Source organism: Canis aureus, chromosome 10 (genome assembly GCF_053574225.1).
Source record: "Canis aureus isolate CA01 chromosome 10, VMU_Caureus_v.1.0, whole genome shotgun sequence".
NCBI lineage: Eukaryota > Metazoa > Chordata > Mammalia > Carnivora > Canidae > Canis > Canis aureus.
In genome coordinates, this window is record NC_135620.1 from 22,699,164 (window position 1) to 22,716,748 (window position 17,585).

The following is a 17,585-nucleotide window of genomic DNA, read 5'->3' on the forward strand; positions in this document are numbered from 1 at the left end:
TCAGCTCACAGGTCATACAAAAGGCAACACTGGGCCTAACCATATTTTACTGATCCTTGTGCTAAGGCAACACAGAACTGCCTTCCCATAAAACTCCTTCCAGATGTCTTCAGGGTTAACCTTAATATCCAAGGAAAATAATCCTAGTTGACAGAAATGAAAATCTTCATTTGGCTTACCAAAGAACTCACTCCATTTGCAAGGAAGTAGGACAGCAAATGAAGGCCCATGTAACTGGCTGGTTTTGCCATTTACCTTACACTGCACTTGCCCAGCAAGATATGTATAAGTTTTGGAACAATGGCACCTTCCTCCCTCCTTTCCTCCCCTCCTAAGAGTTTTAGTTTTGTCTGTTGTCTTTTTCTTCAACAACTGTATATTAGGTCAGGAATGATTAAATTTAGTATTTAGCCCACAATTTTCAGACACTGACAAAGCATATCTAGGCCCAATTAACAAAGGATATCACCTTTCAAATCTGGACTCAGAGAACAATGACCTCTATATGTGTTAGCCAGATAGATTTTGCATTGTCTCCATTGAAGAGATGAGAGTAATTTGCTGGTATATACAGATAGTCAGATTATGTTTAAAAAATACTAAATATATATGTAAGAAAAAGTAGGACTGTGTATGTACTAAACAGCCATGGGATAAATGAGGGGGACAACTACGTTTTAGGGTGTCCTTTACTCCACTTCACTCTGAAATGTTGCAGTTAGAGCATGTTATTACGGCGTAGCCCCCTAACCAAAGTTATGGTCCAGAGATGAACATGTAACTTAATGAGTCCTTTTCCTGGAAGTGGGACTGAGAATCATGGCAGTCTTTTTCTGATAGCAAAAGACGTAAAATTTATAACTCAAAAGACATTACTGTTAAAGTTGGTCTGTAGCAAAGGAGAACTGAACACACAAGGAGCATCTAATGAGCAATAAAGAGATACTCCTAACCACATTCACAGGCTCTGGATCCACCTGTTCCTGAGTACTAGCCATCCTCCTATGGGTTGATTGCCATTCTTAGAATTCACTGGATACCTGATACATTCTCAATAAATTCTTTTTTGCTTATATATGTCACTCTCCTAACTAAGACAAAGGGCCTACTGAGTAATCTAACGGGAGGTATTCAGTTGAATGAAAGAGTTCCGGTTCCCACAAACACTTAGAGATGGTGGCTGAAGCAACATAAATGGAGAAGATCATCCAGAAGAGGGGTACCTGGGTGGCTCAGTGGTTGAGCATCTGCCTTTGGCTCAGGTTGTGATCCTGGGGTCCTGGGATCAAGTCCCACATCAGGCTCCCCACAGGAAGCCTGCTTCTATCTCTGCCTATGTCTCTATCTCTATGGGTCTCTCATGAAAAAATAAAATTTTAAAAAATCATCCAGAAGACTGAAAATAGAATGCCAAGGCTAAAATCCAGAATTATCAATACCAAGGGATTAGTAGAATAGTCTGCAAAAAAAAGCAACTGGTAGGCAGAAAGGCAGAAAAGGGACAGTCATAAAAATCAAGGAAGAAAATATCAGGAAGGAAATGGTTAACAAAAGCAAGTAGAAGGCACCTGGGTGGCTCAGGTGATTAAGCAGTTATGCATCTGCCTTCAGCTCAGGTGGGGATCCCAATACCCTGGGACCCTGGGACCAAGCCCCAAATTGGGCTTCCTGCTCAGCAGGGAGTCAGCTTCTCCCTCTACCTCCCCATCCCTGCTCATGCTCTCTCCTCCTCTCTCAAATAAATAAATAAATAAATATTTTTAAAAATTTATAAAAGTAGAGAAAGAGGTAAAGGAGTAAGCAATGACTATACAATTTGGAAATACAGAAGTCACAGGTGGCCTTGGTAATAACAATTTCACTGGCAGGATGAGAAACCAGGCTGAAGGTTTAAGAGTATAGAGGAAGTACACAACACCACCCATGAAGTAATCTTGCAATTAAAAAAAAACAAAACAAAAAAAAGAATTCAAGCCTCAGGGTGCCTGGCTGGTTCAGTTAGTAGAGCATGTGACTCTTGATTTCAGGGTCGTGAATTCTAGCCCCATATTCAGCACAGTTTACTTAAAAATTCAAGCCTCAGGGATCCCTGAGTGGCTCAGCAGTTTAGCACCTGCCTTCGGCCCAGGGCGTGATTCTGGAATCGAGTCCCACATCAGGCTCCCTGCATGGAGCCTGCTTTTCCCTCTGCCTGTGTCTCTGCCTCTCTCTCTTTCTCTGTGTGTCTCTCATGAATAAATAAATAAAATCTTTAAAAAAAAAATTCAAGCCTCAATCAGATCAAGCTTCTAGATGTAACAACTAATAGGGGAAAAAAGGGACTGAGGAACATATTACATGAAACCACAAGGATGCAATCAGCACAGTCTAGACTGAGAATTCTCATAGAGCAAAGATGTGGCCTCTTTAACAACAAATTATATAGGACTAAGGATAAGAACAAAAAGATATCACAAAGGCAAAAGAAACAAAAGCAAAAATGAACTATTGGGACTTCATCAAGATAAGAAGCTTTTGCACAGCAAAGGATATAGTCAACAAAACTAAAAGACAACCTACAGAATGGGAGAAGATATTTGCAAATGATGTATCAGATAAAGGGCTAGTTTCCAAGATCTATAAAGAACTTATTAAACTCAACACCAAAGAAACAAACAATCCAATCATGAAATAAGGCAAAAGACATGAACAGAAATCTCACAGAGGAAGACACAGACATGGCCAACACGCACATGAGAAAATGCTCTGCATCACTTGCCATCAGGGAAATACAAATCAAAACCACAATGAGATACCACCTCACACCAGTGAGAATGGGGAAAATTAACAAGGCAGGAAACCACAAATGTTGGAGAGGATGCGGAGAAAAGGGAACCCTCTTACACTGTTGGTGGGAATGTGAACTGGTGCAGCCACTCTGGAAAACTGTGTGGAGGTTCCTCAAAGAGGTAAAAATAGACCTGCCCTAAGACCCAGCAATTGCACTGTTGGGGATTTACCCCAAAGACTCAGATGCAATGAAATGCCGGGACACCTGCACCCCGATGTTTCTAGCAGCAATGTCCACAATAGCCAAACTGTGGAAGGAGCCTCGGTGTCCATCGAAAGATGAATGGATAAAGAAGATGTGGTCTATGTATACAATGGAATATTACTCAGCTATTAGAAACGACAAATACCCACCATTTGCTTCAATGTTGATGGAACTGGAGGGTATTATACTGAGTGAAATAAGTCAATCGGAGAAGGACAAACATTATATGGTCTCATTCATTTGGGGAATATAAATAATAGTGAAAGGGAATAGAAGGGAAGGGAGAAGAAATGTGTGGGAAATATCAGAAAGGGAGACAGAACAGAAAGACTCCTAACTCTGGGAAACGAACTAGGGGGTGGTGGAAGGGGAGGAGGGTGGGGGGTGGGGGTGAATGGGTGACGGGCACTGAGGGGGGCACTTGACGGGATGAGCACTGGGTGTTATTCTGTATGTTGGTAAATTGAACAAAATAAATTTATTATAAAAAATAATAAAATTTAATTTAATTTTTAAAAATCCTGAAAAAAAAAAAGAACAAAAAGATATGATCTCTATTTGGATCCTATTTCAAACAAACTGTTAAACAAAAATTGTAATCAGGGAAATTTGCATACTGACTAGATATGTGTTGATACTAAGAAATTGGTATTAATTTCTTCAGTGAAAGATTAGATTATCATTTTTATCCTTATTTTTTTTAGGAATACATACTAAAATAGTATTATACAGTCTTTATTTTACTAGTTATGTCTTCCCTGATACACTATGTTAGTGTTACCCAGCAGGCTATAGTCCATAGTTAACAAAACAAGAAAGATACAAAGTGATGGAAAGATTCAAAGAAGGTAGATGTTAAGGGGAGTAGTGAGGGGAGTCAAGCAAAGCTTTAGGAAGACAATGGTACTTGAACTGAGTTTTAAAAGACGGTGACGGGCATTGAGGGGGGCACTTGATGGGATGAGCACTGGGTTATATGCTGTATGTTGACAAGTTGAACTCCAATAAAAAAGAAATTTTTTAAAAAGGCAATAAATAAATAAATAAATAAAAGACAACAAAACTTTAACATGTAGAGAACAAGAGAGGAAAAGTGATATTCCAAAAAAAAAAAAAAAAAAAAGTGATATTCCAGATGGAAGAAATAGAAGCAACTGCAAAGGGGTGGGAAGGCCTGTCAATCCAGAGCATTGGCCTATACTCACCTCTCCATAAAACTATCACTACCATAATAATGACAAGAAAAGTCAAAGTTAAAAGTTATTTAACAGGGCAGCCCGGGTTGCTCAGCGGTTTGGCGCCGCCTTCAGTCCAGGGCGTGATCCTGGAGACCCGGGATCAAGTCCCACATCGGGCTCCCTGTGTGGAGCCTACTTCTCCTTCTGCCTCTGTGTGTGTGTGTCATGAGTAAAAAAAAAAAAAAAAAAAAAAAGGTTATTTAACAAAATCAAGAGACCCATTCAGCCCTAAAGCAGCCCCAGGAAACGTAGTCCCAGGATAGATCATGACACTACCTGGTAGTGAAACCATACTGGCTTTCCAGGGCAATCTATTCACATGAATCCCTCATTTTCCCTGCCACACACACATAACTTTGGAAAAACAATGCATTAGGTTCTTTTACTCATCCTAGGAAATAATCAAAAAAATTAGTTTAAAATGGTACCCAATAATAAGCTCTGTCTACTCACCCAAAAGCTCCCACCATGGTTCACTGGCACTCCAAAAGAGGCACAGTTACATGAAATGCCTTCCTTCAGAATATTCCTCAGGTTACAGATTTTAAATAAAGTATAGCTGATGAAGCAGATAGACTTTATTTTTTTTTTTTTGGTTGTATCTACTGATTTTTTTTTTAATTCTACTGTAGTTAACATACAATGCTGTATTAGTTTCAAGTATACAACATAGTGATTCAACAGTTCCATACATTATGCAGGTGCTCATCTAAACAACTGTACTCCTCTTGCACAGTACCATGTGCAAGTGCACTATATGTTAACTATATGGGAATTTTTTTTTTTTTTTTAAAGACAAGCACATGCCTAATCCCCTTCACCTATTTCACCCATTCCTGCCACCCACCTCCCCACTGGTAACCGTCTGTTTATTCTCTAGAGTTAGTCTGTTTTCTGGTTTGTCTCTCTTCTTTTCTCTTTCCTTTGTTTTGTTTCTTAAATTTCATATATTAGTGAAATCAGATGGTATTTTTCTTTCTCTGACTCACTTCACTTAGCATTATACTCTCTAGCTCCAACCATGTTGTTGCAAATGACAAGACTGGATTCTTTTTATGGCTGAGTAATACTCCATTGTGTGTGTACATACATACACACACAGACACTCATATCCTCTTTATCCATTCATCTATCAATGGATACTTGGGCTGCTTCCATAGTTTGGCTATTGCAAATAATACTGCAATAAACACAGAAGTGTATATATCCCTCTGAATTAGTGTTTTCATATTCTTTGGGTAAATACCCAGTGGTACGATTACTGAATTGCAGGATGGTTCCATTTTTTAATTTTTTTGATGAAATACTGTTTTCCACAGTGGCTATACCAGTTTGCATTCCCACCAACAGTGAACAAGGGTTCCTTCTCATCATCACCAACGCTTGTTGTTTCTTGAGTTTTCGATTTTAGCCATTTGAAGAAGGTAGATTTTAAATCATTTTTTCTTTCAAAAACAGAATTAATAAGTAGTCCCAATGTTAAAATGTTTTTGGAATATTTTGGAAATGAATTCAGTGGTTCTAATATTTTCTGTTCACCAAGACCATTAAAATTCTTATAACATGATGCCAGTGAAAATGAACATCAAGACAAACAGGAATGCAGATAATCAGCCAAAACTCAGTAACTGTCATGTTTATTACATCCTCTTCCATGTACTACACTAGAGATCACTTCAAACAACCATGATGAGTATTAAAACTTACTACAAGTTGGGGTGCTTTTCTTAAAGCAAAGGAAAAAGCAGCAAAGCGAGGTTAGCTTTAAGCAGTCTTTAATCACCGACTACACCTTATTTCACAATAACTGAAATGGGGACACACCCTCCCAGAAATCAAATATAATCGTCTCCACTTATCAGAGGAAATGAAAAAGGAAATGAGTAAAATAAAGTGAGGATTGGGAGTTTAAAAGCTGGGAAACCTTTACATTACATTGGAAAGTTAAAAAAAATTTTTTGAGTATAGTTGACACAAGGAAAGTTTTCATAGTAAGATACTTGGAGAATAGAGATAAAATTAAAAAAATAAAACCTAAGTCATCAACTTTTATAATACACACAGCACTTCTAGATCATTGTCGATGTGTGTCTTCAATACTTGCAAGAACGCCTCTTTGATTTTATGAAAAATACTACAAAGAGAAGGCCTCATACATTTTGGACTCCATTCTAAATCAGTAGTAGATGGCCACAAAAGAAGAAATACCTGTTTTCTTTGTTCCTCTCAGGTACACATAAAGCCATGACATTTACCTTAACTCTTCAAAAAAGGTAAGATAAAAAACTTTTAGAAGGCTTCATCTTCTGTCATCTTCTGCAGCTGACAGTCACTTTTTCCCCTGTAATACTGACCACTTGCTCATACAGTTTTCTTTAGAATACCCTCCTATGAAATCTTAGGTTGGATATCACACTCAAATTCAATAGCTGTGTTAAATACTGGGGGGATCCGGAAGATATAAATATAGTTATTGTTCTAAACATACTACAACGGACCTATAAAAAAATTACAACACAAGAGAATGTATCAACTGTTACAAAAGGCATACAATAACTCAGGAACACAGGGAATGTTATTTCATCTCACAAGTAGAAAGTGAACATGAATGAAAATATTCTATCTTTAGGAATTCTTAATCACAGAGCTTCAGCAAAGCACCGTACAATCATCTTTACACCCCAAAACTGTAGAGCACTTTCCAATTAACACAGACGGTAAAGATTAGGCCATTCACAGACATCCTATCTTGTCCCCATTTGACGCAAAATTTTATTTAAAATAGAATCTGCCTACCGTTCCTGCAGAGCTAACAAAAACCAAAGTCATTAGCAGGCAAGCCACCACAAACTGAATGAAACTGCTGATATTAAAAATGAATAAATAAAAAATTATCGAGTCCAAGTAAAGTGACTCTAAAAGATAATTAAAAATAACTTCTTGAGGGTTTTTTTTTTTTTTTTATGTTTAGAGAACCAAAGACGCGGTGACGAACAAGGAAAACCAACACGAGAAATTTAAAGAAGCCAGCTTTGTTAAAAACCAAGTGGCCACTTGCCAATACTTCTTTATGCACATATGACCAAAGATGATTCCAAGCAGATTCAGAGGCCACAAAGCCTCTTTATCAAATGCCTAATTAAGAAAATTCTCATAAATATTCCAATTTTGATGTCACAGTAGAGTTGAATAACAAAAGCACTTTTCAAAGCTTTTGCAGAATCAATATGGAAACAAAGCTTTGAGCTTTTAAATACCTGAGTCCCCAAAAATCAACACCTATTTTAAACGTCACGTTTACAAACATCTTATTCACGGGCACGGAGAGCTTAGATTCCGTCAAGACAGATACCGGTCCCTGAAAAAGGTACCGGCCCTAATTTAAAATTTCCACAAGGCCATCAGGAAAGAGATCGCACGATTCTGAATTGCAACTGACTACGAGAACCGTAAATCGAACTCTTCGTCTTAGTTCAACTCCACACACGAGCATTTCAGCTTAGTACTTTCAACTTCCTATAGATGCTATCCATTGTGAGAGAAAAGGCAGTAAGGACACTCCTCAAAGTCCTATACCCCATGATCCATCCTCAAAGAGTGGAAGGGAACAGCAAAGTGGAAGGAACAAAGCACTGACGTCAATTACGAGATTAACCCCGGGCACAGGCAGCTGGAGGAAAGGCCTAAACATCAATATCCAAATATGAGCTATTGGGATAGCTAGCTAACAGACCGATGGCGAAGTTAGGAGGAGGGGGGGAGGGTACTCAAGTATTACAACCCCCCCTCCACGTTCCCATTTTTAGTTAATCCCCTTCGCTACACGAAGGTGGAAATTTTTCCTTTTTTTTTTTTTTTTTTTTTGCAGAGAAGGTGGGGGTGGGGGGGAGGGAGACGTGCGCAGGATCGCGAGAAGGAAAGCGAGAACTAGTTGGGTAATGATAGCCAGCATCTAGGCCTATTTTCTCTTTAACTAGAAATAACTTCCAATTGAGGAGGGTATTAAAAAGTAACAAATCAGTCGACGGCATTTGTGAGGGCAGGAATGGACTGAGAAACGAAAGCGGAAAGGAGAAACGGCCAAAAGGAGGATTTCTGGGAATTTCGGTTAGGATGGGTTAGCCTTATTTATTATTATTATTTATTTTATTTTATTTTTTTTCTTGTCGAGGGCGGGGGCAGGGGGGAGGTGAAACGAGCAGGAGAGAAGCGAAGCCGGATGGAGCAGCCCCGGCCTGGAAGGTCTCCCAGAACCGCAGGCGGACCCGGTTCTCCCGTCGCCCCCGCCCCCACCCGGCGGCCAGGCCCGGCCCGGCCCTCAGTCAGTTCCGTCGGCCCCTCTCACCTCCGATCGCTGCTCCGCTAGGCCCGAACCATCTCCCAGCTGCGGCAGCGGCGGCGCCGGGCCTGCACCTTCACGGGACGCGCATTCGAGCCCGCCCGGGAAGGGGGGTGGGGTGGCGGCGGCGACAGGCTGCCAAGGGCGAGGGGCTCCGGGCTCCGGGCGGCGACGGAGGCGGCGGCGGCGGCGGCGGCGGTTCGGGAGGTCTGGAAAGGCGCAGGCGGGGGCGGCGGCGGCGGCGGCGGCGACGCGCCTTACACGGAACATGCGGAGGTCCCGCCCCGCTCCATGACGGTCGGGCCCAGCCCGGGACGGCCGACTGAGGCGGCAGGGGCGGGCCGACGCGGACCTGGCACCGGGATCCCCGCCCCGTCCGCGGGAGGCGGAGGCGGCGGCGGCGACGGCGGCTCGGCTCCCGCAGCCAGGACTGGGACTGACGCAGCGGCCGTGCCACCCATGTGACCGGGGCCGGGCGGGGGCGAGGCGTCACGTGACGACGCCGCGCCCCGCCCCGCCCCGCCCCGCCCCGCCCCTCCCCTCCAGGAGAGCGGGGGGCTGCGGGGGGCTGCGGGGGCCGGCGGGCCTGCGGTGACGGGAGGCGACGCGGGGGTGGTGACGTGCGCGGCTGGCGGGCCGGGCCCTCCCGGGCGGGCGGGAGCACCGGCCCCGTTGGGCCTAGGCCCGAGCTGCGGGCGCGGCGGCCGCGCAGGGCGAGGCGTGGCGGGGCGGTCGGGCAGGACCCAGCCTGCAGATCGCGACGCGCGCCCCCTCCCGTGCACGTAGCCGCTACCGAGGTTCGCAAGGGCGGGGACGGGCCGAGCCGGATCTACCAGTTCTGGGGCCCAGGGGACGGAGGTCGGGCGGCCGGCCTCCCGGGGGCTAAGGTCCGCGCCCCAGTCCGGCAGCCCTCAGCAGGTCGGCCGAGGAAGGAAGTCCCCGGCGGGGACTGGCCGCAGGACGGGGCTTAGTTAGACCCTCACTCGAACTTCACCCAGGGAGCCTCGCCAGCCCCTCTTCGTCATCCGAACATCTTCTGCCACTACTACTGTTCTTTAGGATATCATTTCAACACTCCTCCTTCGTCTCCTAACGTCCTTACGGTCGGGGCAAGCTGTAATTTAATTGAGAGTAAAATAATAGTTACAGACCAGACGGAATTTTCAAAGGGTCTCATAGAACCCAGTTTGGTAACTGCAGAGAGTCTACCTCTGGCTCATTATTTGAAAAACATTTTATAATCTCCTGCCTCTTACCGGTTTTCTTTGTGTGAAAAGGCCTCAGGAAGCTGTGTTTCGTTTTGTTTGACTTTCTACTGATTTTGAAAAAAGCATTTTAGAGATTGCTTTTGATAAGATTCAAGATTTTTTTTTTCTTTAACATTTTATTTATTCATGAAAGATATACAGAGAGAGGCAGAGACATAGGCAGAGGGAAAAGCAGGCTCCCCTGTGGGGAGCCTGATGCAGGACCGGATCCCAGGACCCTGGATCACTACCTGAGCTGACGGCATGCTCAACCACTGAGCCACCCAGGCGCCCGGTTTAAGTCTTTCTTTTCTTTTCTTCTTTTCTTTTCTTTTCTTTTCTTTCTTTTTTTTCTTTCGGTTTAAGGTTATCGAGGAGCTTTGTGATAAACTATCATAAGGAATGTGCATATTGAAAATGTTTTTATCAGCCCTGACTGGTAATTCACCAGTATCAATAGAAGTTTTGTTTTGTTTCTTTTTTTCTTTTTAAAAATCTGAACTGGAGCGCCTGGGTGGCTCAGTCGGTTAGGCGTCTGCCTTTGGCTCAGGTCATGATCCCAGACTCGTGGGATCAAGTCCCACATGGGGCTCCCTCCCGGAGCCTGCTTCTTCCTTTCCCTTTGGGCTTCTCTCTCCCTCTTTCAAATAAATAAAATCTTAAAGGAAAAATTCTGAACTGACCACCTATTATTGTTTAAGCTTCACTATTCAAATAGATCTCATCTATATATGTATATACATGAGGAAATGTATAAATGCAAAATTCAAAAAGGGACTATAAGATTGAAAAATAATTCCTGCTCCCATCCCTACCCTTCAACTTCGGTAGTCTTGGAGGCAATCATTTAGCATTTTCTAATGTATCCCTCCCAAGATATGTTATAAATAAACATGAAAATATGCTCATGCCTCTTTTTTACAGGAAAGATAATGTACTACATATACTGTTAAGGTCCTTTTCTTGTTTAAAATATCCTGGAATCCTTCCTTATTGATGTGGGACAGCAAGTGAATGGCTGAGAAAGAATTCTTGAGATGTTTTCAGTGCAAAAAAAAAAAAAAAACGTGCTTTTATTGTAGCATGAGTATGGGACCTGTGGACAGAGGGAGCTGCACTTTTACTATATGAAGCCAATGGTGATATGTGTAGAGCTCAAGGGGGAGGGGATGTGCAGGAAGTATTAGATACCAAATGTCTTCCTCGAATTTCTACTCATAAAACTAGTTTTGGAAGATTTCTCTGGTGCTTATCATTCAGCTCGATATTAACTTTCGGTGAGATTTACAGGGAGTCATGAGACCCCTTAAGAATGTAGCAGCCAGCCCATGTTTGATCCTTATCGAAACTGCAGGGTATAGGTCACCTCTCTGGGCTAAAGGTGAACATTCTTTTCTGCTTTTATACATCATCACATATCATTACATAAAGAACTGCTTCATTCTTCCTACTAGCAATATATGGTGCTTTCCATTATATGCAAGTACCACAGTTGTTTTATTAGTCAATCCCCTATAGGTGGACATATAGGTTGTTGCCAAGCCATACTATCACAAACTAAGCAGCAACTGAAACTAATTACAGCATATAATGGGCAACTATTCCAATAAATCCTTAGACTGGAACCTTTAGATCAAAAGGTATTTTTAATTTTGATAGATATTGCCAAATTGTCCTCCATAGTAGTTGAGCCAATTTTATTTGCTTTCTTTGAAATTTTGCCTAGGAAGAAGTAAAAGAAAGATTATCCCTTTATACAATAATTGAAGAAGTACTAAGATGCAAACTGATATTTAATAAACTTTACAAGAAGGTTCCTTTTCTTATTTTGGAATAAATGTTATTTGGTTAACCAGATGATAATATGCTTTTTGTTCTGTAAAGGATCATAATAACTTTTCAATACAAAATGAGGACCTTACTTAAAAACCAATAAAGGGGGACTGAGGATAAAAAATGGAGACTTTTTTTGGCAATATACTGCAAAGAAGAACTTCCTTCCTGGGATGCCTGGGTGGCTCAGCAGTTCAGCATCTGCCTTTGGCTCAGGGTGTGATGGGGTTCGGGGATTGAGTTCTGCATTGGGCTCCCTGCATAGAGCTTGCTTCTCCCTCTGCCTGTGTCTCTCATGAATAAATAAATAAAATCTTTAAAAAAAAGAAAAGAGGGCAGCCCGGGTGGCTCAGCCGTTTGGTGCTGCCTTCGGCCCGGGGTGTGATCCTGGAGACCCGGAATCGAGTCCCACATCGGGCTCCCTGCATGGAACCTGCTTCTCCCTCTGCCTGTATCTCTGTCTCTCTCTCATAAATAAATAAATAATCTTTAAAAAGAAAAAAGAATTTCCTTCTCTTTCAGCAATAAGAGAAAAAAATTCCTAGAATTATTTTTCAATAGGTAACATTTTAATACTCTATCATTGTATTTAATCAGATGCATCCATTTTTAAAAAGTGAATTTTCTGGCTCTATTTTTATATTCCAGAATGTACATCAACTGCACAGAATGGAGAAATAGTAGAAAATACCAACCATATAGCTATAAGAGAAAAAAAATAAAACTCAAAGAAATTATACGATTATTTTATTTATGTGGAAGATTTTAACAAAGTATTCAACATATATTGTTCAGTAGCAATTCTGAGTAGAGTTCTGGTTTTTTTAATTTTTAAAAAATTTTTAGAGAGGGAGAGGGGCAGAGGAAGAGAGAATCGTACACAGGCTCCATGCCCAGTGCAGATTCTGCTTGAGATTCTTTCCCCTCCTCCTTTTCCTTCCCCCACTGCTTCTCCCCCCCGCTTACACATGCTCTCTTTTTCTCTAAAATGAACAAATCTTTAAAAAAAAAAAAAAAGCATAAAAACACTTTAAGAATGGAGTTTGTGGGAAAATTCAACTTCTTTATAAATATGAGTATTTAAATCATCTGTTCATTCTTGAGTGAAACTTCTTTGGCTTTCAAGTAACTTTTGTTTCATTTCATTTATTAAATTAATAAAATTACACTATTCTCTTATTATCTTTTTAATATCTATGGAAATGTAGTAATGTCATCTTTCTCATTCCTGATACTAGTAATTTGTACCTTCTCTGTTTTTATCCTGAGCATTCTGGCTAGAGGTTTATCAATTTGACTAATCTTGTAGGATCATTTGGATTATTGACTCTTGTTTGTCCATTTTCTATTTCATTGATCTCTGCTCTGATCTTAATTATTTCTTTTCTCCTGCTTATTTTGTGATTTTTTTCTTTTTCCTACTTTTTAAAGGTGCAAGCTGAAATCATGGATTTGAGAACTTTCTTTTTTCCTAATACTTAATGCTACAAATTTCCCCTAGGGACTGCTTTAGAGGCATCTCACAAATACTGGTATGTTTTGCTTTCATCTTTGGTTAGTTAAAAATACTTCCTAATTTTCCTTTTGAGTTCTTTGATCCATGGGTTGTATAGAAGTGTAATTCAGGGGTGCCTGAGGGCTCAGTTGGTTAAGCTTCTGACTTGGGCTGAGATAATGATCTGAGGGTTCTGGGATAAAGCCCTGCATAGGGCTTCCTGCTGGGTGAGGAACGTGTTTCTTCCTTTCCCTCTGCCCATTCCCCCCGCACCCCCCCCCCCCGCCCCCGCTCATGTCTCTTTCTCTCTCAAATAAATACATAAAATATATTTTTTAAAAAGTGTAATATTCAGTTTCCATGCCCTGGGAGATTTTCTAAAAATACTTCTGTTATTGATTTCTAGTTTAATTCCACTATGGTCGTGAGGCCTGGGTGGTTCAGCGGCTGAGTGTCTGCCTTGGGCTCATGGGGTGATCCCACAGTCCCCAGATTGAGTCTCACATCAGGCTCTCTGCATGTAGCCTGCTTCTACCTCTGCCTGTGTCTCTGCCTCTCTGTGTCTCGAATAAATAAATAAAATCTTAAAAAAATAATTCCACTATGGTCATATATGCTTTGTATATACCTTGCATGACTTAAATACTTATCTATTTTTTAAGACTTGACTTATGATCAGGAATATGGGCTACCTTGGTAAATATATCTTAGTAAATGTTCTGAGCGCACTTTGAAAAGATGGTATATTCTGCTATTATTGGGTAGTGTTCTATAAATGCTAATTATACCAAATTGAGTTGTTTGTTTTCCTTATCCTTCCTGGTTTTGCATGTGCTTGTTTTGTCAATTATTGAGTATGGATATTGAAATCTCTATACTTATGAATTTATTTCTATCAATTTTACTTTATATAGTTTCAAGATCTAGTATAAGGTGCATACATATTTAGGATTATTATGTCCTCTTGATAAGATGATCATATTATCACATAAAATCATCTTCTTTAGCCCTGGTGATGTTTTCTTCTTAAATCTACTTCATTATAAAAAAAAAAAATCTTATTCGGGATGCCTGGGTGGCTCAGTGGTGGCTCAGCGGTTGAAGTCTGCCTTTGGCTCAGGGTGTGATCCCAGAGTCCCAGTATTGAGTCCCACATCAGGCTCCCTGCATGGAGCCTGCTTCTCCCTCTACCTATGTCTCTGCCTCTCTGTCTCTCTGTGTCTCTCATGAGTAAATAAAATATTTTTTAAAAATCTAATTCATTTTATAATACGTGCTCTCTAATTTTCTGTTTATTGGTGTTGGCATGTCTATTTGTGGATTTCTGGTTGGCAGAATGTCTTACGCTTTCATCCAATCTGATAATCCCTACCTTTTAATTGGAATGTTTAGACCACTCATATTTAATGAGATTATTGATGTGACTAGGTTTAAATCTACCATCTTATTTTTTGGTCTAATTGTTCCTTTTGATTTTTGCTGTCTTTTTTCTCCTTTACTTTCTTTCTTTTTTTTTTTTAAGATTCATTTATCTCCTTGTTTGGTTATTAGCTATAGCTCTTTGTTTTGTCATTTTTTTGGTTGCTTTAGGGTTCATAGTATATTTCATTATCCATGCTAGGACTTGTCCCGGTAGAAATGAAAACATACATCCATGCAAAGACCTGTACATGAATGTTCACAATACCTTTATTTGTAAGAGTCCCAAAATGGAAACAGTCTAAATGTCCATTAATATATGACTAGATCAGGGCACCTTGGTGGCTTAGCAATTGAACGCCTGCCTTCAGTTCAGGGCGTGATCCCGGGATCCAGAATTGAGTCCCACATCAGGCTCCTTGCATGGAGCCTGCTTCTCCCTCTGCCAGTGTCTCTGCCTCTCTGTGTCTCTCATGAATAAATAAATAAAATCTTTAAATATATATATATTTAAATATATATATAATATATATATGACTAGATCAACAAATTTGATATATCCATGCAACAAAATACTACTCATTACTAAAAAGAAAGGAATAGTTGATAGATGTAAGAATAAGAATGATTCTCGGGGATCCCTGGGTGGCGCAGCGGTTTGGCGCCTGCCTTTGGCCCAGGGCGCGATCCTGGAGACCCGGGATCGAATCTCACATCGGGCTCCCGGTGCTTGGAGCCTGCTTCTCCCTCTGCCTGTGTCTCTGCCTCTCTCTCTCTCTCTCTGTGACTATCATAAATAATTAATAAAATAAAATAAAATAAAAAAGAATGATTCTCGGGGCAGCCTGGGTGGCTCAGTGGTTTAGCGTCACATTCAGCCCAGGGCATGATCCCGGAGACCCGGAATCGAGTCCCACGTCGGGCTCCCTGCGTGCAGCCTGCTTCTCCCTCTGCTGTGTCTCTGCCTCTCTCTCTCTCTCTCTCTCTCTCTCTCGAATAAATAAAACAATCTTAAGAAAAAAAAGAATGACTCCCAAAATAATTACACGGGGGAAATAAGGTAGACCAAAAAAAGAACATGCTGTATTTTTCAATTTATATAAAATACAAAAAAATGCAAGCTATGCTATAGTTAAAGAAACTATATTTGTGGTTGCCTGGGGATTATTGGTGGGGGGGAGTGGAGTAAGCTAGAAGGAATGGGTGGGAAGGATTACTAAAGGATACAAGGGAGCTTTGGGGATGAGATTTAATTATCTTTCTTGTGTTGACTTCATAAGTGTGCACGTATGTCAGATTATACACTTTAAACATATGCAGATTATTCTATCAACTGTACTTCAATAAAGTTTTAAGTTTTTATTATAATCAATCATTAAGTGCTCATTATAACAAGAGCAGTCCTTAATCTCCATCACCTATTTCACTCATCCTGCCACCCCTTCCCCTTCTGGTAATCACCAATCTGTTCTGTATAGTTAAGAGTATGTTTCTTGGCTTGTCTCTCTCTCTCTCTCTCTCTTTCTCTCTCTCTCTCTCTCTTCCCCCCCTTGCTCATTTGTTTTGTTTCTTAAATTCCACATGAGTGAAGTCATATAGCATTTGTCTTTCTCTGACTGACTTATTTCACTTAGCAGCATATGCCCTGGCTCCATCCATGTTAAAGTTTTAAAGAGAAATTGGAAAGAAAAAAATGTCATCTATAATCTTACTACTCAAATATGAAAACTGTTAGCAATTTAGTCACATGGAACTCTACAGACAACATTATCAGATACCCATGAGGTATCTGTCAAGGGAATAGTTGCTATTATTATTATAATTGTACTAAAATGGATATTTTTGTTTCAGTATTCATCCAGCAACAGATCTGAAAACTTTCCTAAGTACACCTATCCACTGTAATCAACTGATCACTAAGTTCTCTAATATTTGTCACCTCCTTTCCACCCTCATTGTTAATGTGTCAGGTGTGTATAAATATCTTGGCAATTTGCATAAATTATAAGGAAGAACACAAAATCACATAATATAGATTCTACCATAAAAGGGTGAATTCTCTTTGGCTTTAGTGGTGGGGACAAGTCACTGTGTCAAGGCTCTGATGACCTATGTCCCCAGGAGTGATCTTTATTTATCTTCTGGACAACTGCAATAATATCTCTCACTATTTTAACTTAATGTTAAAGGTTTTAAAACAATAAAGTTAACAACCTATAAAGAGACAATTTTTCTTGAGCATTCAAATGTTGATTATGGATGGGAGTCCAAGATGACAAGGAGTAAGAGACCTTAGTTTCATAGGATCCCAGGAATTCAGCTAGTTATTAAATCATTCTGAACTTCTGTGAACTCACCCGGAGATCTAAGAAAAAAAATAGCTGCAACTCCACAAATAGAAAAGTGATCACTCTCTGTAAGGTAGGAAGCGCAGAGAAGTGAATCTGAGGTGATATAAGGGAAGATGAACCACGGGGGTGGGGGAGCTTCCAGCCACGGGCTACTAAAAAGTGCTGGAGCGGTGGAGTTCAAAATCAGAACTTTTAGAAGCTGGTTCAGGTGAGGCACTCTCTGCCTGTAAGGTGCTCAGATAGTGAAGAATCTGCTCAGGGCAGAACCGTCGGTGGGACTGTGTGGTCTCAGGACCCTCAGGATCACAGGAAGGCGCGGTGCCTGAGTGTGGTGGAGCCCCGGCCTCAGAGCGGGAAACCGCCTGGGATCAGCGAGCCTCAGCCTGGGGTGGCCATACCCTGTGGACTTCGGCAGAGTCCTCCACCACTCTTGGAGCAGGAGCCAAGCAAGCCGTAGAAGCTGCGAGCCCCCCTTCCTCCCGTGGGACAGCACGCCACAGGAACCTGCAGGGTTTGGGGACTCCAAATGGGGCTGCGCCCTGAGACAGCAAAGCTGGGTCAAGGGCTGGGTGAGCACGCAGTAGGGACGGGACAGATTTAGGGAGACAGGAGTGAGGGACTGCTTTTCC

General features: G+C 41.3%; 1 protein-coding gene across 3 annotated transcripts in view; it reads right to left on the reverse strand.

The window, feature by feature from the left end:
* Positions 1-9,009, reverse strand: part of AFF4 (ALF transcription elongation factor 4) — a 92,393-nt gene extending 83,384 nt beyond the window's left edge. For all 3 annotated transcript variants that reach the window (XM_077911644.1, XM_077911645.1, XM_077911643.1), the window contains exon 1: positions 8,618-9,009. The gene's annotated coding sequence lies outside the window, so the exon portion shown is untranslated. The remainder of the gene's footprint in view (positions 1-8,617) is intronic.
* Positions 9,010-17,585: the final 8,576 nt, after the last annotated feature.